Source organism: Strix uralensis, chromosome 5 (genome assembly GCF_047716275.1).
Source record: "Strix uralensis isolate ZFMK-TIS-50842 chromosome 5, bStrUra1, whole genome shotgun sequence".
Lineage (NCBI taxonomy): Eukaryota > Metazoa > Chordata > Aves > Strigiformes > Strigidae > Strix > Strix uralensis.
In genome coordinates this window covers 25,563,136-25,587,137 of record NC_133976.1, presented here as the reverse complement: position 1 = coordinate 25,587,137, position 24,002 = coordinate 25,563,136, and the positions used below count along the sequence as shown (strand labels likewise).

Below are 24,002 nucleotides of genomic sequence, written 5' to 3'. Positions count from 1 at the left end.
AGTAGACCCTCTTAAGCCTTGCAAGCCTTACTGATGACAACTTATCTTTCAATATAGCATCTTTGTCCTACTGTGATCCCCAGGATTTAAGGAAGCAATACATACATGGGAAACGCAGCCCCTTTCCTTGGCATCCCATGAAGGATGACATCATTTTAATAGTATTTTTGAGAATTAGATGCAGCATGCAGAAGTGGCAGAGAGAAAGATCACTGAGAAAGAACCACAGCTGCGTACTTTCCATCCCAAAACCAAAAAATAAGGCTGTCTGTACCTGTTGTCTACTGTATGACCCAACAGCTGCTAGGATAATCCAACACAACTGTTTAAAAAATAATCCCATCATTACTAAAACGATGGAAGTAAGAACAAATAGGCTGCACAGGAGAAAAGAAGGTAAGACAAGTATGTATGGAGACAAGTAAATAAAGAACAAACACAAACCAGAAGATTAAAGGAGTAAAACCCCATCTAGTTCATAATTTATCAATGTCTAAACTCTCAGCAAAGAGAAAAATGCGAAGTCTTAGTATTGTATCTCCATCTGTATTTATGCATTAAGAGAAAGGAACCATTCAGAGAAGAATAAGGACAAACAGTCCTACAATCCATGTTTAGCTATGCAACTCACCCATTTTAGACCCCTCTCCACATGCTGGGAAAGGGCATATTCATGGGGAGGAAAACTCAAGAGCACTAAAGCAGGCTCTATTCTGAAGCACTCCCTGGAGGAACCTCTCTCTCCACAGTGAGGACAGAGAAGCTCACAGATTCACTGTCCAGACTGTTTTACAAAGCATCTCAAGGCAAGTGGTGTGAATACTTTCCAGAAGTTTCTAAACCGGCCAAACAGAAGACTTCAAATTATTTTGGGAGAAAAAGGATGGCACAACACAGTCAAGTTTAAGTGCAAGCTGATGTGACAGATAATACTTGCTTTGTGATGACAACATATTTGGTGGTATAGAAATTGCCTCCTTGCCCTCCCCAAAAGACAATCTGTACTTCAAAGTGTTTCTGTTTTAAGAGGAAGACATGAATAATGAACTATGAGTGCAAATGCAGGCAGGGACAATGCATCATGAAAATGAGAGTGCTTGGGGAATTGTTTATTTTGTTTTTACAGTTAAAAGGCATTATTATTTGTCTGGACATTTCTCTTACAGCAATACCATCTCATCACTCATTATAATATATAACATTTCTATTCTGGAAAGTGGTACAAAGGTTATACAGAGATGGCAGACACCAAGCCACTGGCATGTAGGATTTAGCTGTTAACTGCAGTCTTATAAATATTTTTACTCCAATACAACTTTATCTTAAAAAGTCAGCCTTTATCATAAACACATTCTCTTTTCTCCCCCATTATAACGTATAATCTTTGTGTGTCAAAAAACAACAATACATTTTCCTTGATTAATTTTTCACAAGAGTGATCAATTCATGGTGTTGGTAGAAAAGTTATAATACACATAAAAGTTTCAAAACGCATTCTGAATCTTAAATCCTTCTTTAGATTTAATAATCACCCAGCCGGCTACACTTCAGACAGCAACGCTTCAATGGGAAGATTAATGAACATTTGGTCTGCAGTTTAATCCCTCCAGATTTTAGCATGCAAAGTGCAAAGTTTTATAAATTAGACTATTTTTATGCATTCCAATCATGTGTCAAGGTCCAAATAGCTTTAATGGCAACTTTGAGGCTTCTTAGTCATAGTTTCCTCTCTTTTTAGAGTACTTAAGGTTTTGAAAATACTAATTCACTCCACTACAGTATTCTCTAGACCATTTTGAAGATTACTTTTCAATATATCATCTCAAGTCAGAAACACCTTCAATTTCTTATTTTTTTATTTTATACAATCATCAGTTATTTTGCCTTGCTAGCAATATATCCTATAGCAAGGATTTAACTGAGCAAAGAATTTAAGACTCAAAAATGAACAGTATCTTCCCTACAGACTTCCCCACGCTCCCACTGCCCCTGACCTCTGTGGTACCCATACTGTTGAGATATTGCATAAAGTCAAAAGGATGCTACAGTTGAGGTAAGGAAATCTGCACCCAGGTTGGGGCAAACAGGGGAGACGCTGTCTGTGAGGCTTTGTTCTCCTCCCTGAGCATTTCCACACTGATGCCTTCCCTTTTCTCTGCTTCTGGAGGGAGATGATGATAATAGCAGAACAACCTATGAAACTTCATTTGCAGTTAATGGGGCAGTCTGAAATGATTACAGTCAGAGGAACCTCTTTCTTAGAAATAACTTTGGTTGCTTACCAAGGGACAAAACCTAGTTGTCAAACCAGTGTATTTCAAGATCCTGCAGACAGTTTTGTTGGACAATTACACATAGCAGCAGCAGGGAAAAAAAAAAAATCTTCACAGAGCTCTTATAATTGAGCCTCTCCCCCAGCCCCTGCAAAAACGTCAAAGCCCAGAACCTTTTCACTTCACAGTTCCCAGCAGTGGAGAGAACTGGGGGTGGAAAAAGAAAGGAAAACCACCACCACCATGATGTTGAAAAGTTTTCCTTTTCCAGTTTGCTCCTAGACCGGTTTCAAATTCACAGTAAGACGACTTCATCTCTTTTATCCAATTATGGGCACAGGTTTCAATAAACTAGAAAGATACAGGAAGGTATGCTTATTTTTTAGCTTTTTCTTTTAAATGCCAGGAGTAACTATACAGATATTCCAAAATATTTTCAAACTAAGCCAGTCAAGAGCTTTGGCAAGAAATGCAAACGGTCTACAAGTCAAATGTAATAAGCAAATAAACATTACCCTCCTGCTGGAAAAACAGTGCTACTTATGCCACGATAAGGCTTAAGTTATTTGGTTATTGTGACTAGCCTCTTAGTCAACATACTAATGCACTTTTAATGTGCAGACAGAACAGCACGCATCTCTTGTCACCTCTAAGGTTAAACACTGCCAAGCCAAAGTCTGATCACAAATTCTTCTCATTTTAGTTTTCGTATTGTTATTCCACTCAATTTCTAGTCATAATTCCACTAATGCATAAAATTTTTCATTTTTATTACAGCTGCTTCTAGACTATTCTGAAAATATATTTCCTACTTGTCTAAGAAACAGACTTGCACTGATCTAAGTAGTTTTTATAAAAAAGGTAACTCAATTCTGTGTCAGGCTATTTGGAAACATTTGCACTATTCGTCTGCCAACTTCTGAAACACATTACTCATACCAAGAGCCTTCTGTCATCTTCTAACACAGATTTTCTAATTTGATGGTCCGAAAAGCCCAGAATAATCCCTCAAGGTTTTTTATATTAATCATAAATTTTATGACAGCCAGAAACAATCTCCTTATCATGGCCACTTCTACAAATGATTGTACCTTCCAAGGCGCTTATATTACAAACAGATAAACTTACTGTGGAATTTGCATGCATACCTTGATCATTATTTAAATAAGGAAAAAAATCAGTAACAAAGCAGTAAGCCATATATTTAGATTTTATATTGTTGGTGTTGTTACAGAATTAATGCTTCCACTCAGTGAAACAATTCAGATTATCTCATCCTTACACTAAGAATTGAGCCCATAAATCATGAAACAGGCAAAAGGCTAGTGAATTTGAACAGGTAAAGGATAAAAATTAAGAGAAGGAACAAAACAGTAACAGGAGGCAGCCTATTAGAAGATAAGTCTAATAGTTGCTGCAGTCACAAAGTTGACACCTAGCTGCCCAACAAGAGAAAAAAGTGAACTCTCGATATCATCAAGTCAAGGAGGAAAGAGTTTTTACAAGATTGTTAGATACTAACTACAAAGCCTGGCACATTGGAATAAGGCTGTGTAGCAGCACTGCCACGTCCCAGAGCACATGCTAGTGGAGCAGCCACAACTAGGAAGATGCATGCATCTACAACAATGCATGCAAGCTACAGCAAATACAAGAAAGCTGCCTTGGCATTACCTGGATGCCCTCATTCTCCTCTCTCGGTGCATCCAATCGGTTTTGGCAGTTACTACTTCACACACTGACAGAGCCAAGTTCGACTTCTTTAACTTCCAAAATAATATTTTGGCAGGGTGCATTTCAAATCTGTCTGCATTAAATTATACCAAAAATCTTGGAGCTTCTGGGCACAGAGCAAGATGTGGTATCGCTCTTGTAATCGGGAAGCAATTAAAACTGCAATGTCATCAAGTAGGAGACTGGCAGTGAAATGATCATAGAGGCAGCTCATAAACACATTGTCAAAAGGGATGAAAACTTCACTGTCACTCTCAGCCTTTGATCTTTTGAGATGCAAAGAACAACTGACACCAAAATAAAACAACATCCAGCTGAGCAGCCACTGCTAGGTTTGAACAAACCCTAAAGTAAAACTTCAGCAAAGGAAGTTACATTTTAATGTCAGCAACAGAAACAGATTTATACTTAAGTTTGGTCGCATCTTGGCTTTCATTTGAATAAAGATTCATGATAGTTCTCCAGCACTTCTTTCCTGTACTTAATTGAAAGCAAGATGCTACTTTTGTAACTATGCCATTTGAGATAAGACTCTATATCAACTTTGTCCCACCTTCAGTTTAAATTGAGCACATCAGAAAATATCAAACCTTCCAAATTGTAAAGCTATGTTTTATACAGAAATTCGAAATTGTAATCTAGCAGAAGGAAACTTTGAATACCAAGAACTCAGATCCACTGGATAATCCTGATAAAACAGTCCTTGAACTCAAAACTTAAATCTTCTGTCCAGCAGCCCTTTAAGGTGGATCCCTTTTCCTAGGGTTTTGTTTTATAGTCTAGAAACTTTCAATGGCTTCCTGGTCCCCAGGAAAGTAATTTTCCTCTTTATTGCCTGTTAGGCTGGGTCTGCTCCCTGCTGGAAAATCCCTAGAAGATCTTCCATCCAGGAAGATGGAGCCTCCCCCTAATCAGAGGTGTCCCCTGATCCAGTGTGCAGCAGCCACTGAAACGCAGCCCAGTCCCTTTCTCTTGTCTGCCCAGACACGCTTAGAAGTAACCACTAAACTGAACAAAGGCATGAAACGAGATGAATCCTCCACACCACTGTTTTCTTCATCAAAAACGCTGTTTGTGAACAGTGCCCATTTATGAACATTGTGCCCATCAAGTTACCGGTAAGCAAGTCAAAACATGAGGAAAAAAAAAGTGGTTTTGTTACATATTGTCAAATATTGCATGGTTCCAGCCCAGAAGTATCTTAGTTTACTGTAATTTGCTAGAATGTTCTAGATATTATGCCTTTATTCATTATGCTTCATCTAGTGGTTTTTTGTTTGTTTTTAATTTTAGAGTAAACCTGAGGCCAGGCTTCCATCCTGCAGTATTATTCAGAGAAGAAACTGAAGGATTGGAGAGACCTTCACAATAATCCATTATACTGAACAGACTTTAGTCTAAATGCTATATAAGCAATATGAATTTCTGATTCCAACACAGCCGTTGAGAAAAAAATCAATGTCATCAATCTAAAACCCAATGGAACTGAGTTACTGACTTTTTCATCTTTTTAGATGACATCTTCTGGTATTTCAATTGGGATCAGAGGACAGTAATTAAGTTTTTCTCATTTTATCTAGTTGGGAACTCTGGGAACATAGCAGAAAAAAAGTCACATGTTCTAATCTGCGCAAATAGGAGTAGGAAAGAACTGTAATATAGATATGTACCCCAAGCACACAGAGGTGGCTTCTCTCCTGAGTTTTTCTTTTTCATTCCTGCAGGTGTTTAATTGGGTTCACTTCACTTTGTGTCTGTAAGAATCACAAGCTACACAGTACATGGAACACATAATATTAAAGCTTTCACATGTCCGAACAGAGTCATGATTATCCGTATCTGAAAGTGAGAAAGTGTGCATGGGGAGGGACGTTTCCCTTTCACTATAAAAAGAAATTTGCTATCTCTTGAGTGGACAAGGTTTTAGGGCTTCTGATACAGAAAGCTGTAAAGAGGTGAAGAAGCACTAGAATTGTCCAATTATTTTCCAAAATAATGTTAAACTAAGAGTTCTTTTAGTAATCAAGTCTGAATTATTGTATGTATGTACATGAACAGAGTCTTTGTCACCTAAATAATGACATCTAACAAGGCTCCTTGGGACCAGTGCTGTTTAATATCTTTGTTGGTGACAGGGACAGTGGGATTGAGTGCACCCTCAGCAAGTTATCAACAACACCAAGCTGTGTGGTGCGGTCGACACGCTGGAGCGAAGGGATGTGCCATCCAGAGGGAAGGGATGTGCCATCCAGAGGGACCTGGACAGGCTTGAGAGGTGGGCCTGTGCAGACCTCATGAAGTTCAACAAGGCCAAGTGCAAGGTCCTGCACATGGGTTGGAGCAATCTCAAGCACAAATACAGGCTGGGAGATAAGTGGATTGAGAGCAGCCCTGCAGAGAAGGACTTGGGGGTGTTATTGAATGGAAAACTGAACATGGGCTAGCAATGAGCGCTCATAGCCCAGAAAGCCAACTGTATCCTGGGCTACATCAAGAGAAGTGTGGCCAGAAGGTCAAGGGAGGTGATTCTGCCCCTCTACTCCACTCTTGTGCACCTCCCCTATGAGGACAGGCTGAGAGAGTTGGGGTTGTTCAGCCTGGAGAAGAGAAGGCTCCAGGGACACCTTATAACGGCCTTCCAGTACTTAAAGGGGACTTACAGGAAAGATAGGGAGGGACTCTTTATCAGGGAGTGTAGTGATAGGACAAAGGGTAACAGATTTAAACTGAAAGAGGGTAGATTTAGATTAGATATTAGGAAGGAATTCTTCACTGTGAGGGTGGTGACAGACTGGAACAGGTTGTCCAGAGAGGCTGTGGATGCCCCCTCCTGGAAGTGTTCAAGGCCAGGTTGGATGGGCCTTTGAGCAAACTGGTCTAGTGGAAGGTGTCCCTGCCCATGGCAGGGGGGTTGGAACTAAATGAGTAAGGAATCTTACGCAGTTACCATGTGTTAAGTCTGATAACTCAAGGGAAACCTAGCTTATATTTAACTGATATATCAAAGGAGGTAGCTTTCAGTCTTAAAGGCTCCAATCAACCATCTCTTACAGAATTCTACCCAAAGAGCCAAAGAGTTAATTACTGTCATTAATTACTGTCATATTAATTTTTTCTTGTGTTAACAAGAAAAATAGCTAAAATCTGTGTCTGTTTTCATTAGACTAAACCTGATTTAATAGGAGTTACAGGTAGTATTTACAGAAGATGCTGAGGAACACCTTTGGCATTTTAATTTATAGCTTTTTTTTCTTTTATGAACTATATAAAGTACTAAATCAAAGGCAGAGAACATGCACCTTTGCCTTGGTAACTATGGCTGCTTTTTTTTTTTTCCCCCACCTTCAACAAATACTTATCAATCTCCTAGGCTTCATGTATTTTCAGTTATACTGATTGTTACTGGTTCCAGCTGTTTTACTCTCATTCATAGTTTAATTGCAGTCTTTCCTTCCTCCTGGATATGGTTGCTTTCATCCACCATATTTGCAATCATGGTTTGAGGGTAATCAGCTTTTATGAAACAGCTCCTAGTCTTCCACATCCATTTTCCCACTCCCAAACAGTGAATCTTATCAGTTTCTTAAGCTTAAGGAAGTTAGTGATTCTGCTGCACTTCAGGAACTGCAAGAGTAGTTGCATTTACTCCAGCAACCTTGCTGAAGAGTCTTATCATTGCAAACTGTATATATACACATAAATATATACACATGATGTCCTTTCCTATGGCTTTTTTAATTCTGCTACAACCTTTTCTGGAGATCAAACAAATATAGCAGTAGACAGCAACTAAAGTCGTACAGAATAATTATGGTTTTGTTTTCTTTCTTGAGTAGTCTTCCCTCTGCCGAGTTAACACTTGCTCTTTACAGATCATAGTTTGCTTCCTGCCATCTGAAAATACGCTGCACCTTCCTGAAGATGTCTGTCCCCTTCCCTTGACTACAGGGAGCATTTGCATGACTACTCACTTGAATTTTATGGCTGAATTTACTGGAAATTACTTTCAGCTTTTAATTTACATGCTCTGCTTAACTGACATTTGTTTAGATTGTTCTTTATTATTTAGTAACTGTTTTTTACAGATGTTTTTCCTGTTTTTTCTAAGATATGATGCTATGATTTCATTTACAAACAATGTATTATCCCAAAGTGATTGCTTTCTCCTACAGTTTACTTTTACAAATCTGGTACAATCTTTTTCTAATTTTAGGTACCAGCAACCTAGTTCTTTTCTGGCTTAGGTGATGCCCATCTTTTTCATACAGCTCTCTGACTGCCGAAACTTTTGCTAGTTCTTATCAAACCTCCTCCTCTTCACAATGTTTTCCTCAAGAACATACTGAAATGCTCCCAGCACAAGGCACGGGGCCAGCTAAACAGGCAGGACAAGCTTCAGAATGCTGCTATGGAAATTCTACTCTTTAATCCTATTTTTATATGACCCAAAAGAGTTCCTTCACTTTAGAAGTCTATCCTGTATGAAAAAGCATTGCAAGAAGCCATAAGAGGGCTGATGGTATTTTACAACCAGCTACATGAAATCTCCAAAGCCATGTAACTATAAATTTTCCATTATAACTTTTCCCCTCCTTGAAACAGAAATTAAAAAACAAGCTTCTCCCATTCTCAAACTTAAATCAATGACCTGCATGAGATGCCTTCTCTTTTTTGCGAAGCTTAATTTTGCTGAATTTCTAATCTTTCAGATTGTTGCTTCCATTATTGCTCTGACAAAAAATATCCAGAGCCCCAAGACATGTATAATTCGAACTAATTCTTAACATAAGCACTACCTTTTTCTGGTTTTGGGGTGCTTGAGATGGATTTGTTGTGGGCAGGGCTGCTAGCTTTTTACATCTTCTCCTTGAGGCTGGATATGTCCTTTCATTCCCTACCCTTGGTTGCCCTGTTTGTTAATCAGTACAATACAGTGGATGCTGCCCTGGCCAGAGTTTCTTTTCCAGAAGTGTGTCTCAGGATGCTGTTAGCAGACAGAAGGGCGCTGCAGAGCAGCACTGGGTGCCTCGTGCATGGCAGAGGTCTCGGACCAGCTACGAAACTCAGCCTGTCCAGCAGCATCTCTTGAGGTCAGCACTCTGCCCGTTGTGGCTCCAAGCAGGTGAGCAGCGCAGCTGTCTAACATGGCACGGAGATCCAGGAGAGGGACGACAGGAGCCAGAACGCGCAAGAAGATTTATTGTTGCTCTGGTTGCGGCTAGAGCAGGTAAGCAGCATGCTGCAGAAGCACAGCCACTGTTTAAATGAGTAGCAACACCAACAAACCCAGATTAAAGTTATTCCTGAGGGCTCCTGACAGACCACTCCATCTACCTTTCTGAAGAATAATTTTTTGATGTGGCTGAAGTTTCCCTGTTACCCAAATGCTGCAACAATACTTCTCATCTGCTGCACTGAGTTTATTTTCCCAAACCTAGCTTTCAGCTTTCTGAATGAGCTCTCAATTAGTTATGTAAATCTGAAGAAACAAACATTCAGCTCTGCTTATGGCAACCTCTTGCTTCTTGCCATTTAAATTCACTAGCCCTCTGTTGCAGAGTATGCATTTGATTATCAATCCCATCCCTCACAGAAGGGAAGGCAGCACCAGCAGTTTCTGTGTGAAACATGAACTTTATGCTAGAACTGTAAATAACTGCACATAAAATTCCCACAGAGTTTCGGTCTGTTATTCCCCCTTCAACTGAACAGATGAGCACTGGAAAAAGCCGTTCTAAATCCTGCTTTTTAAAGCACCGTGTCTGGCTATTATTCAGGAACTCAAAATATTTTAAACCAACCTCCATGTAAGGAAGAAGGTGGGTTTCTGAGCCTTGCACATGATGTCTTGAATCTTGGCACACATCTTCTAACGAATTGAGAGGGATTTCTAGTTTAAACAGCCCTGTCAATCCAGATGCAAGCACCAGAACCTCAGCATTTATCCAAAATGTAGCCTGATATGCTGTTGTAGTCCAGAATAAATAAATTTTTGTAGACTGTAGTTGGATAAGTCCCTTGATGGAGCTCTATTAATTAGCTAAATGTGTGCTGAATTTCAAATTTAAATGGCCTCCCGTGTCATTGTTCTTCATGAATGCATTTTATTTCACTCCTGGGCCATGCTCAGGGAATCTGCCTGACCCATGGTCCAGCTGACAGGTAGAAGCTGGATCACTTGGGATCACATAGCTACATGTAAATTACCTCAAGCGCTCCAACAACATTTTTATAGAAATCTTTAAAAGTGTGACTGTGGCTTTTTCAGACCTCCATTTTAAAGCATCTATACATTCCACACCCACTTTACCTTCTTTCACCATAACGCTAACTCAGTTACTGAACAAAGTAAGAAAAAAAACCCCAATCCCCCAAAACTACAGTAAGTTATTTTGCACTTATTCCAAATATCTAAAGTGCAATGGGCTTCTCTCTCCAGTAGATTTCAAGCAGAATAACAACTGTTTCAGGATCACTCATTTGCACATTTTAGAAATACGTTTTAAATGTGAAAAAATAAATGTTTTAAAGAATCAACAAATACTGAGCTAAATACTTTCATTAGTTCAAATATTCTTAATATAAATATTATTCTATGGCTACATTGGTATCCAAACAGAAGAATGTCAGACACTGAAGTCCTGAGCATTTTCTCAAAGCAATGACATTTGAGCATGCAGCAGGTGGCTGAGACCTTTCTGCCACCTGATCTGTGTAGAGAAGGTGATAAAAAAAAGAAGCAATGCTTCTTTAGCATGAGTATCAAGAGTCATGCTTTTTTGTGCTGAAGGTAACAAATTAAATTCCATCTTGCAGGCTCTCAGTAGGCTGGCTATAACATTATTTTGACAGGATAAGTAGACAGGGTTTTTTTCCAAATCATCAGCTCCTTTGTTATACCCTGTTCCGCGGAAAGGGAAAGTCATCTTTACTGAAAGCTGTTAACATGTTCTCACTGCTGTTTAACCATAACCTTTTCTAACAATTTCACAGCTTCAACTTAACATTCATTAACATCTATTCTAACTTAGGCTAAGGGGCAAATCAAGCCCATCTCCAAAAATTAAGTTTGCAGACTGTTTTATAAGTTATCTTTTCTATATTGTTAACCTCTGTGTATTTTAAGAGCTTTCATTAAAAAAGGCTTTATTTCCCCCCTAAACTAATATTAAGGACTTCTCATTACTGCTTAAACTGAATCATAGAATGGTTTGGGCTGGAAGGGACCTTAAAGATCATCCAGTTCCAACCCACCTGCCATGGGCAGGGACACCTTCCACTAGACCAGGTTGCTCAAAACCCCGTCCAACCTGGCCTTGAACACTTTCAGGGAGGGGGCATCCACAACCTCTCTGGGCAACGTGTTCCAGTCTGTCACCACCCTCACAGTGAAGAATTTCTTCCTAATATCTGATATAAATCTACCCTCTTTCAGTTTAAAACTGTTACCCTTTGTCCTATCACTACACTCCCTGATAAAGAGTCCCTCCCCATCTTTCCTGTAGCCCCCTTTAAGTACTGGAAGGCTGCTATACGGTCTCCCCGGAGCCTTCTCTTCTCCAGGCTGAACAACGCCAACTCTCTCAGCCTGTCCTAAGGGAGGTGCTCCAGCCCCCTGATCATCTTTGTGAGCAGAGGAGAGAGGGAGAATCACCTCCCTTGACCTGCTGGCCATACTCCTCTTGATGCAGCTCAGGATACAGTTTGGCTTTCTGGGCTGTGAGCACACATTGCTGGGTCATAGTGAGATTTTCATCCACTAACACCCCCAAGTCCTTCTCTGCAGGGCTGCTCTCAATCCACTCATCTCCCAGCCTGTATTTGTGCTTGAGCTTGCTCCAACCCATGTGCAGGACCTTGCACTTGGCCTTGTTGAACTTCATGAGGTCTGCACAGGCCCACCTCTCAAACCTGTCCAGGTCCCTCTGGATGGCACATCCCTTCCCTCCAGCGTGTTGACCACACCACACAGCTTGGTATCGTCAGTGAACTTGCTGAGGGTGCACTCAATCCCACTGTCCCTGTCACCAACAAAGATGTTAAACAGCACTGGTCCCAACACCGACCCCTGAGGAACACCACTTGTCACTGGTCTCCACTTGGACATTAAGCTGTTGACCCCAACTCTTTGAGTGCAACTATCCAGCCAATTCCTTATCCACTGAGTGGTCCATCCATCAAATCCATGTGTCTCCAATTTAGAGACAAGGATGTCATGCAGGACAGTGCCAAATGCTTTGCGCAAGTCCAGACAGATGACGTCAGTTGCTCTCCCCTTATCCACCAGAACTGCAACCCCATCGTAGAAGGCCACCAGATTTGACAGGCATGATTTGCCCTTAGTGAAGCCATGTTGGCTGTCACCAACCCCCTCCTTATTTTCCATTTGTCCTAGCATAGTTTCTAGGAGAATCTGCTCCATGATCTTGCCAGGCACAGAGGTGAGACTGACTGGCCTGTAGTTCTCCAGGTCTTCCTTTTTTCCATTCCTAAAAATGGGGGTTATATTTCCCCTTTTCCAGTCAGTGGGAACTTCACCGGTCTGCCACTGACTTCTCAAATATGATGGATAGTGGCCTAGCCACTTCAGCCGCCAGTTCCATCAGGACCCACAGATGCATCTCATGAGGTCCCATGGACTTGTGCACCTTCAAGTTCTTTAAATGGTCTTGAACTTGATCTCCTCCTACAGTGGACGGTTCTTCTTTCTCCCAGTCCCTGTGTTTGCCTTCTGCAACTTGGGTGGTGTGGCTGGAGCACTTGCCAGTGAAGACTGAAAAAAAAAAGTTGTTGAGTACCTCAATCTTCTCCATATCCTGGGAAACCAGGTCACCTGTTTCCTTCTGGAGAGGGCATACACTTTTCTTAGCCTTCCTTTTATCACTGACATACCTACAAAAGCTTTTCTTGTTGCCCTTGACATCCCTGGCCACAATTTTCAGTTTACACAAGCTCCTGTTTTGCGGACTCCCCTGCCACCAGTATTCATTATCATTATACTTTTTCAAAGGATCAAGTCTGGGCTCGTACACAAAGACAGGGTTCATGTACTACTTCTAAAAGAAATGTCTCATTCCTTGACACCTGAAGTTATTCCAGTCCCTGTAGCACATGTTATTTACCTACACATTTTTTCAGACCTTCAGGACCACTTACTCAACTTCTTAACTGTTGAATATGAACATGTTTCGGAAGCAGCATTTGCCTTCTGTCTCACTTGAGAAAAAGACAGACATACATTTCCTTCGAGTAGAAGTGATCGAGTTTAAAGAAAGAATTATTGTGAAGCCTACAGCCATTGTGAATCTTCATATTTTAAAAGTCAGGAAAAATGACTATGCATATTCAGAACAAGAGCCATAAAACACTGCTGAGACTGAAGACACCCATGGTGATCAATCTGATTCTTAAGTGATATACACAATTTATTCTTCTCAGAGTTAACAGTAGAACCAAACTCTGCATTTCACAACCACAGAGTTAAAACATCTTCCCCTCAACTACTTGGAAATTTCTCTGTGACTCCTATTCAAAGAGGCCTTATCTTTTTTCCACAGGCTGTCTTAGAATAGTTATGACAACTCATACATCAGTTTTTCCTCTTTCTGACATTTTTTGGTAACAGAAGTCTGACCCCTGCATCATCAGCCTGTCTTGTAATGCTGGCAGACAATTCAGTCTCCTCTTCACAGACCTACAGAATGCAGTTAGATACAGGCTGCACATGTTGGGTCATGATGATCAGACTGGCACTTTGGAAGGATAGTAGCCCACTTGCAGTTCTCAGACGCATCTTCGTGATATTTCCAAGGAAACAAAAGCTGCATACTCATTCTGGGTTCATCCTCAAATTGCAGGACAGTTATCCTTTCTTAATGCCAGAAACAAGGCATCCTTCCAGGAGAGAGCAGTACTTTTCAAGCAGACCCTGGGTTGACATTTCAGCTCTTGTTTCAGAGATATCTACAAAAAAGACTTCACCATCCATACACATCTGGGCTAATGGCCAATACCACAAGTCCTGTGTGTTCAACTTGTTCAACACTGGTGTAGAACTATGCTACACTCAGATTAGTATAATGATGACATCAGGAGCTCTTCTGCAGTTGGAATAATCTTTTAGGTTCAGGTGAGAGGTGATTCCCAACAGTGGTACTGCACTGAGGACACAGCTGAGGGGAAAGGGAGTTGCAGCAGATTTTGGTATTCACTCAGATGATACATGCAAATGATGAGCTTTCCTGTACCTTATCTGAGGCATCACATGCCAACAGAATGTGTTGTTAGGAAATGACAAAGGTGTAGTTTTAGCCATGCAGCTCTGCGCATTTGAAAATCCTTCAGACAAAAAGATTTGATGGTGTAGCTGTCATATGAAGGAAAAAAAAATGGCAAAAAAAACCCCATTGCAGTGCCAACTGAGCTGCAGAGTAAGCTAAACATGACTAAGATGAAGATATAGGGCTGCTGGTATAGTTAACTCTGCATGTCACACCCAGAGTACAAAAGGAATGTATTTCTCTTTAGGTACAGACACTTGTCTCAAGTTCATCTTTAATTTCAATGGAAATTTTCATGGAAATGTGAACATAAAAATAGGAAAGCAGGCAATCCTTTTTGACCCTTCTCTGAAGTGGAGGGAAAATGCCGTTAAAAGTGATTCACATGCTCAAAGAAGAACCCAAGTAGGGAGGAAGGACACTCTTTACCTTTTCCTTCTTCATCAGTTCTTCAGGAGCAGAGATCGACTTTCTGAAGCAGTACTCACTGTTACTTGGATCAGAAAAGTGGTAAATCTCTTTCATGCTGAAAGATGAAAGATTTAGCTTACTTTCCAGTGAGCCTTTCACAGAATCATTCAGGTTGGAAAAGACCCTTGGGATCATCAAGTCCAGCCATCAGCCCTACTCTACAGAGTTCTCCCCTACACCATATCCCCCAACATCTCATCCAAATGACCCTTAAACACATCCAGGGATGGTGACTCCACCACCTCCCTGGGCAGCCTATTCCACTGTCTGACCACTCTTTCTGTGAAAATTTTTTCCTAATGTCCAGTCTAAACCTCCTCTGTTGTAGTTTAAAGCCATTCCCTCTTGTTCTATCGCTAATTACCTGTGAGAAGAGACTAGCACCAACCTCTCTACAATGTCCTTTCAGGTAGTTGTAGAGAGTGATGAGGTCTCCCCTCAGCCTTCTATTCCTCAAACTAAACAGTCCCACCTCCTTCAATCGCTCCTCATAGGATTTATTCTCCAGGCCCTTCACCAGCTTCATTGCCCTTTATGGATGTGCTTAGTAGTCCAATAGGGAAACAGAGCTAAAAGCATCACAGTCTGCACAGCCATGGTGGAGCTGTGGGTTTCAGCGCACTGAGACACACGCTCACTCTTATTTCCCTCTGAGTCCCTTGCCAGGAGCAAGACACAGAAGACCCATCAACATAACGCATGCAGAGAAACAGAGGGAGTTAAATGGAAAGCATCACTTTTTTGTTCCCTTGTTTAATTTTCTCAATTGTTTTTGCTGCATGTCTGAAGCACAGTCAGAAGGCTGAGAGTTGGAATAAGGCAACAGGGATCATTTACAATTAATCACCAATTACTGCTGCAAGTCTCAGATGAGAATCTGTATTTCAAAAGAACTTTCTTCTCCAACTACACAGATTACATCAGTTACTGGGGCCCCAAGGACGAGCCTAATCAGTCTTTTAACAATTGAACATTTGTATAGTTGTTAGGACATGAGAAGAAAAAAGGTTGTATTTTAAGATCATTGCTGTAAGTCCATCATTCCCTTCCACCATAAGCTGAGAAGAAATGGATGGATAGCAAGTAAAACGAGCTCCATTATAGTAAGGAAAAGGAAATTAATTGATTCCGAAGCTAAGACAACAGGGCTTCTAAAACTTTACCCATATCCCTCCTTCCTATCCCCAAAAACAAACTTCTGAGAAACCCAAGACATAAGAAAAGGAAACATTTCAACAACTGATGCAAGTCTCGCTTTCCAGACACAGAAGACTTCCTGCACAGAATATGAACACAGTAATAACAAGCTCTTCCTGTTGTTGAAAGACAAAATTGCCGGACTGGTTAATTGCCTTATGCTGTTACCAGTGATGGAAAGCTGGACATGTGGAGGATGTCCCTGAGCCCTGATGACTGGAATTGGAGAGAACACTCATGGAAATCAATGCACAGGCCTCCCCTGCCCCAGTATTTTTCATCAGACATCTCCCTCGACTTTGATCTGACACAATATTGCTGCTTGAATATTATTAAATTTGGGAAACTTCTAACGGTCCATTGCCCTTTCTTAAAATCACATTTTGTAAAAGATTTGGCTGTGCGCTTTTTTCATAGTTTTCTGCAAAGTTTTATTGAACTACTAAAAGCTCAAAAGCCAAATAAAAGTTTAACTTGCTTCCTATTACAAAAGGTTAGACTTTAAAATTACTGAATTACTTCCTAATTAATGGCAAAAATAAAGGATATTTTTTAATTTGCAGATTTATGTCAAGTATGAAACTGCTGCACTAATGCCCTGGAGGAAAGTGCAGAGAGATCACATGAGAAAGTAAAGCCAAAGGGGTTTGATGTGAGCATTTTGATACTACTGATCACATTGCACGTGCCACAGTCCATTATGACAGTGCAAGAAAAACAGTACAGAACTAGACTGTAGCTTTGCTTTGTTTCATTTTGCTTCCATCTAATTTAACTACTTACAGAGGTAATATGCTTGAAAGCATTAAAAACTAAGGGACAGTACTAGGATATCGACTCTTGTAATTTGTCCACGGATTTCTAACACAGCATTCTAAACTGTCCGGACATAAACAAACCAAGAGAGAGGAGCTATGAAAGACCAAATGAACAAACTGTAATTCCATATATAAACTGACAAATGTTAGTGTTCAAAGGAAGATTATAGAAGACTCACAAGTGAACAGACTCAAAACTGGGAGATAAGTATGCATTTGTAGCTAATTTTATGCTCATCAGGAAGAAAGGTCTGAGAAAATGTTTCATTTCATTGAAAATAAAATCTGATCTCTGATTAAAGTACTTCTTACTCTTAGACTTGGAAGGCTCTGCTGCAGTAGTATCTGCATGTGATGAGCAGAGTAACATATTATTCATGGTGCATATTTATCACAGTGAAACTGCAGAGATACAAACGCATACAAACAAAGGATGCCTGCTGCTCTCAAAGGAAAAACCTTTCCTAGTTTTAGGAAAGGTATACTAAGAACAGAAAACTTAAATCTAACAAAAACATCACAGTTTCACCCCCAGGGGATTATTTATTTTCTCATGCTGGGCTGTGAACCAGCATGCTGACATTCTGAACAGAGGGAAAACACTGAAAGGCATGCAATGCTTCCAAGTCCCAAGCACCCAGTTGCAGCTTTCTAGCTGGGAAGTGCTGGCCTAATAGCACGCCACAGGTGAGCATCTCAACATTTATTTTGCCATTGCTGCTGAAAAGATCAAGAAACAGAAAGAAGATGTCCAGAGAAATCGTATGCACATCTAGGACTATATGAATCTATAAATACAGATGTAGAACTTCATCTTTTGACTATTTCATTTCAGAAGGGAAAAAAACTAGACTCATCTTGCCAGTCACTGGCAACTGTGGAAGTGGGCATGCTGTGTGGGACTCGGCTCTGAACGCTGGTGTATATCTCCATGACAAAGTGCTGGCAAGCAGGCAGACAGAAGCTAGTTCTGCACTAGTTAACTGAGGTACGGCAGACACAGTAGCTCTGTGTACAGTCGCCCTACACACCCGCTCAAAACACCTGCAGATGGAGTTCCAAGGTCCATGGTATTTCCTATCCTGGTACAGTCGCTTGTGAATCCTCCTGCCTTCACATCAGCCTTAAAATTCATATCCCTGCTGATCACTCGCTTCTGTAAGGACCATCACCTAGCTCTGTAAGAGGAATTACAAAAGTAAACCAAAGCAGTACAAGGTATCAGAACCACACCAGAATCTGAGGCTTTGTCTGGAACCCTAATTTAGATATAAGAATAAAAGGTCCAAAGAGGGACCATAATATATGCCTGATACCAAATTATTTACTACAGATTAAGTATATGTAATTTGCTCAGCATTTTTGTTTTGCTAAGGAGGCACAAGACATACCCATTTATACACAGAGTAATACAATGAAAGAAAAATTGTACAATTTACATTTAAAAAACAGCAAGCTAAGCAACAAACTTAAGTTAATAAGAAAAACTGAACTAGGAAATTAGGGGAAATGGTTTGATGGCAAGGCCAAGTGGAAAGAAGAACAGTTTTCTTAATGAGGTAGTTACTGTTCACTGGCAGTGTTCAAAGCAGGCATTTACTAACTGGAACAGACTGGGTAATCTATTTCTCTTAGTATGCTCCATTTAAGATAATGTTGTTTCTTGCTGAGAATCTTGGGTGGATAGCAACTTTATACCTGGATTTAACTTTGAAGAAACCTCTTTCTTGCCCTGTGAGGAGTAAAACCTTTTTAAGGCAACATGAAATAGAAAAAGGCATCTCTATGGCACCATAAAACTTCAGAAAATAAAAGCTTGAGAAGAATCTCCTTTTCCAACTGGCTTTTCAGCAATACCCTACGGTGGGAAATATAGATAAATCAAAACCTGAAAACAATCACTAAGAAAATACTTACATCATCATTGTCTGTGTTCTGCCTTCACAGTTCTCAGGATATAAGAATTTGTTGTCATCTTTTGAAATGAGTAATAGAACAGAAATGAAATAGGGTGGAGAGAGATCAGTGAGAATTTAAAACCTCACTTCTCATTTACTGACTTCTGGATTTCAGCCATGCATTTGCTGACCTTTTTTATCCCTTACTGCCACGTTCTTTCTAGCTTGGTTTACTCAGAGATTATCAATTCACCATTAAGAAAAAAATGCCACTTTTCCAAGACATTACTTTAAAGTTTAAAAGATTTTGACAAGTCACACATCTCTAAGGATTTGACAGGTAAAGCTTTCTATCACAAAAATAAAACGGTAAGAGAGGTTCAATCAAAATATGCAAACAGAAGTTATTTATCCCACCATCTAGAAATCTAAGAGTAAATGAAATAATATCCAGAGTAAATACTAGTCCTAGAATTTCAATCTAATGGTACATGAAAATAGGAGGTTTTCTCCTTTACTGTTTGTTTGCTTGGTGGCTTGGGTTGGGGGTTTCTGTTTGGTTGGTTGGTTGTTTTGTTTTTAAGATCAGGAAATCCTTTAGCTATTAGTTGCTTGAAATTTAGTAAAATGATTAATTAGAAAAATATATCAATTTTCTACAGTGGATCTCTAATCAAAACTTAAAGTCTGAAGAAACTACGTGAGAAAATTCCAGTGCCTACAGAGTCAGGAGAGAGAGACACTGGTTGGACTAACTGTGGCTCAGAGTCCATAGGCACCTTTTGGAAATTTTCACTTGTATTCAGATACTTCAAATGTACTATTAATGTGAAACTATGTGCCTCCCTCTGGTCACGGAGAAAGATAGCAAGTGAGAGATTGGTCTGAATATCTATCTGACTGCTGAAAGGAGAAAAAAAAAAAGTGTCCAGCTGCTCCCCATTAGTTTGGAGAGTCCCTGAGATACTGCTGACTGGAATATACAGACATCACAATATAAAGGTACAAAGGAAAGTTGTCTGGCATTAACATAACTCCTTTAATGAAGCATTTTGCAATATTATTTCCAATTCTAAAGGGTCTTAAGGTTAGCTCTGTGCTGAGATCTGGAAAAGGCAGTGAGAAGGATAACTTAAAAAGATCAAGAGTTGTTATCCTTTCATCATCTAGTGAAAGAAAAATCCTTCCAAGTACTGATTTCCAAATTAAAAAAGAGAATGAAATTTTATTATCTCCTGCAAGATTTCTGCAGCACTGATGTTAAACTGTCATGTTTCTTATTAGTAGCAGGCTAGCTGAAAAAGACCCCACTGTTTTCAGTTGTCCACAATACAGCATCAACAAAAATGCATATAGTTCATGTCTCAGTGCAACATACTGTTAACTGTGCAAAACCAATATCCAGAAGAGTTTTGTTTTCCTTTGAGACCGAGGAAAACAGCACTAGGATTAGGAGAAAAATAATTAAGCAATGCAGAGCAAATTCACTGTTGTGTAATGATTTGAGCCATTCCCGGTTTTCTAACTGTTTTTTTCAGATTAACAGACATTCAGAATTTACCTAATAAACAAGTAAATAATGTCACGTAAGGCTTACTACAGTAGAGACATACCTCACTACCCAACATTAATTACTTCTGCAGTGCAGTGTCAGATCTACAAGGCATCCTTATTTGCCTGTAACAACAGTGGTCACAAAATGAACAAAAAAGGATACCATTACTGGGAATTTTTTTTCATCTAAATTCAATAAGCCATTTCTTTCTCTCTTCCTATCAGCACACACCACTTGCAAAGCTAAGGATTGGTACAATTAATGCACTAAACTATCCATCAACTACCTACCTCATTTAGAAGTTTGAAACTTCTGTGGAGAGAAAAGGGAAAGCGCTTCCCCTACTATTTAGAAAGCTGTAGAGAGTAGATCTGGATCATACAAAAGGAATAGACTTTTATGGTAAGGGTGGTAAGGCACTGGAACAGGTTGCCCAGAGAAGTTGTGGATGCCCCATCACTCTAAGTGTTCAAAGTCAGGTTGGATGGGGCTTTGAGCAACCTGATCGTGTGAAAGGTGTCCCTGACCATGGTAGGCAGGTTGGACTAGATGATCTTTAAGGTCCCTTCCAATCCAAATCATTCTATGATTCTACAACATGCTCTTTCTTATTGTTGATTTTTGGTTGTTTTCTATTTTTAGTTCACTTTTTTTCTTAAAACCCTCCCACTAGCCAGGCAGTGCCTATCCATTAGCTAGTTTTGTACATGAATCTCCTGCCTCATCAATTTTCACTATTGGCCACACCTCAGTTCTTTCCTATTGCCTGACTGTGGCAGACCACAATTTAATTTGCCAAGGACTACAACACCTGAATTTAAGTAGAAATTAAGTTAAATATGATGTCTGTATCACAGGCAAAGTGGTACAGTCAAACTAAGTCCAATTTTAAATTCTGAAAACCCTTCACAGTGCTAACTGCTACAGATCCTGCATTTAACATTCAGATTTAAGTAGTATACAATAATTATGGCATAGAACCACATATTTAAAATAAAGCAGCAAGAAAAACGAGAAAAACAACAGTTTTTCTTCACAATGCTTTAAGAAGAGAGTTGAAAACCTGAGAACTTGCAATCATTACAATATTGAAAAAATTTTCACAGTATTTCAAATAGTCTTTACAGTTCTTTGCACCCATTTTACTCATATCTGAGTCTGCATAAATTCAAGACTAAAGAATTAGTACTGTGAGTTTAGCCCAATGGATATACTCACCTATTAAAGGTATGTACATTAAAAGGTGGTGAATGAACCTCTTAGGGCTCTACACAAGGGCATTTTCCAACCTCCATGAAAAAACATGCAAGAATTGATGAATGAAAGATTATCTATTATTTTACTGAGAACTTCTTTAAAAAATGGGTTGAAATATGCAAATAAAGACTTTATTTCATAAGTCACTTTCTCAATTTTACACTTAGCAGTGTGTCCAATATAATTACTCATAATAAATTGCCATATGATTGAATTTTTCTCTTTATCCAAAAAGCATCACCAACATCTGATTCTGCTGATTAGAATCTGGCTTAATGTCTGTAATGGAATTTTCCAAACAAAAAAATCCTGTGTCAGTTCTGAGAGAATGATTACAGAAAGAGAACCATAAACATTTCCATATCTTCTCTAAAACTAGGATGGAAGAGGAAATAATTCCTCAAGACAATCTTAATTATATGTATACAAAAATGAATCATGATAAATTTCAGTAAGACTTTCAGTGTGGTGGGATGCTAGGGGGAGATTATGCAGAATATGAAAATAACCATTTCTGCAGAATTAAAGAAGAGTTTATGCAACTCTTCCTATGAATTGTTTTCCTATCAGATCTTTAAGATAAATCAAAACCAATGCCAGAATATTAACAGAAAGCCTTAAAAACCACAGCAGCATTAGAAAAGACATAATGTTGGAGGATAAGACCACAAAATTGACCAGTGTAAACCTTCCCACATAGTTCTGACACAGGAGCATGACTCTATTACAACACAGTGAAATCAATGCTGAAATTCGTATTTATTTAATAAATTACTCTTTCAGCAAATCTTTCTAGAAGAGTAAATGGAAGACTGAGCCATAACAAGTTCCTAAATCCTTGGAACTTACTCTTAGATTCTTAAGAGGACAAATTCAGAACAAACCCAGTAATTATAGACAGATTTAGTGACTCAAAACACCTGCAACTAGTGATAAAGGATTTATGTCACATGCCCAAAACAAACCTTCTCTTTTACATTCAAAGAGTTTGGTGTCAAAAATCAACTACAGTGATGAGAATACCCTGGCTTTGCAAGCAATATTGTAGTAAGTCTTAAACCATGACTACTGCATAGAATTAAAGGCAAATTAATAATTGTCAGAGTAAAATAATTACTGTGCAGACCATGTATTTGTTTCCTTCCATGTCAGATAAAATTGAACTGTAGCTCAGCAACTAAAGTATAAGGAAATTAACACTGAAGCTTATGAAATGCTCTACGACAGAAACAAGCAAGATGTCCATAATTCAAACTACTAACAAATATCACCAAACAGGAGATGTGATGAACCACATGTGGAAGACAGAGATGAGAGCATCAGAGTACAGCATCAATAGAACACACAAAGAAGTAATAAATATTAGTATTTTCAACAAATGGGTAACAAAGCAAATGAAAAAGGCACAAGTGACACATATAAGTGATGATATAAGAATACATGGTAAGATGCATAACATTTTATTAAAATGCATTGAAGAGGAGCAGTAGCTTGCACTAAGTCTACAGCTGCATTCCACCACTGCAGAGTTCATCAAACCTAATATTGCATACTGGTGACTATCTACTACAACCCTAAAAAGAAATTAAAAATGACTAGTAAATGCTGACTCAAACTGCACAACTGGAAAAGGTTGTGGAAGTCTGGAAAGAAATCTCTGGAAAGAATGGAAGATTCAATTGGCAGGGGCGGGATAAACAAAAAAAGAACCGAACTACAGCTGCTAGATGAGCTCACCATGTATTAACGCTGGATGAAGATTTGACTAGCGCATGGTGTCATTATAGTCTTGACAGAGTTGACAAGATCTTTGGAGTCTTCTGTTTGAAACTGGACAGCTAAAACATTTGTACAGTTCAAAGTGGTGAATGGCTGAAAATAGCTGGAAAATTTGCGTCTTCCGTTTTATAGGGCTATCTTAGATTATTATGCAGAGCCTTTCATTGCAACAGCAGATATGCTGAAAACATAGTTCTTGATGTGTCAAAAAAAAATCTCATTAATATGAGACACAAAGAATCTTAACAGGACAGTTACTGTTTAGGCATTTACTTTAAAATCATTTTTATTCACTATCACATCCTTTCCTAAGAGCAGGCTACTTCCTCTAACACATCAAGCTTCTTACACAGCTTGCTGAAAGAACCATAAACATTATGTACTTTTCAATTCCACACCACGTTCAGCATCTTGAGATATTCCACTCCTCTGAAACCTACTGCTGGGCAGCTAACTAGCTCAGCCTTGCCCTGCACTATCTTCCAAACTGTCCTTCCTCCCAGTTTTAACTTCTTCATCAGTTATACAGAAGAAAGGACTACTTTATAACAACTTTTGTACTGTTCTGGCACCCCCTGCGTAGTATCTTGTGAATGTTCATATTCTCTTGTTACACCTGCAAGCCACGCCCATCCTTTCACAAGTATTTTTATGAGATTTCCTTCATTTCAATTGACATGGTACTGATCAGACCATGATTTGGAGAAACGTGAACTGAGTTCTCACATCTCTGTACAACA

At 39.4% G+C, this 24,002-nt stretch overlaps 1 protein-coding gene across 10 annotated transcripts in view; it reads right to left on the bottom strand.

Annotated features, from left to right (window-relative positions):
• CADPS2 (calcium dependent secretion activator 2) overlaps positions 1 to 24,002 on the bottom strand; it is a 321,289-nt gene that overhangs the window by 224,504 nt on the left and 72,783 nt on the right. The gene's annotated exons all lie outside the window — the stretch shown is intronic.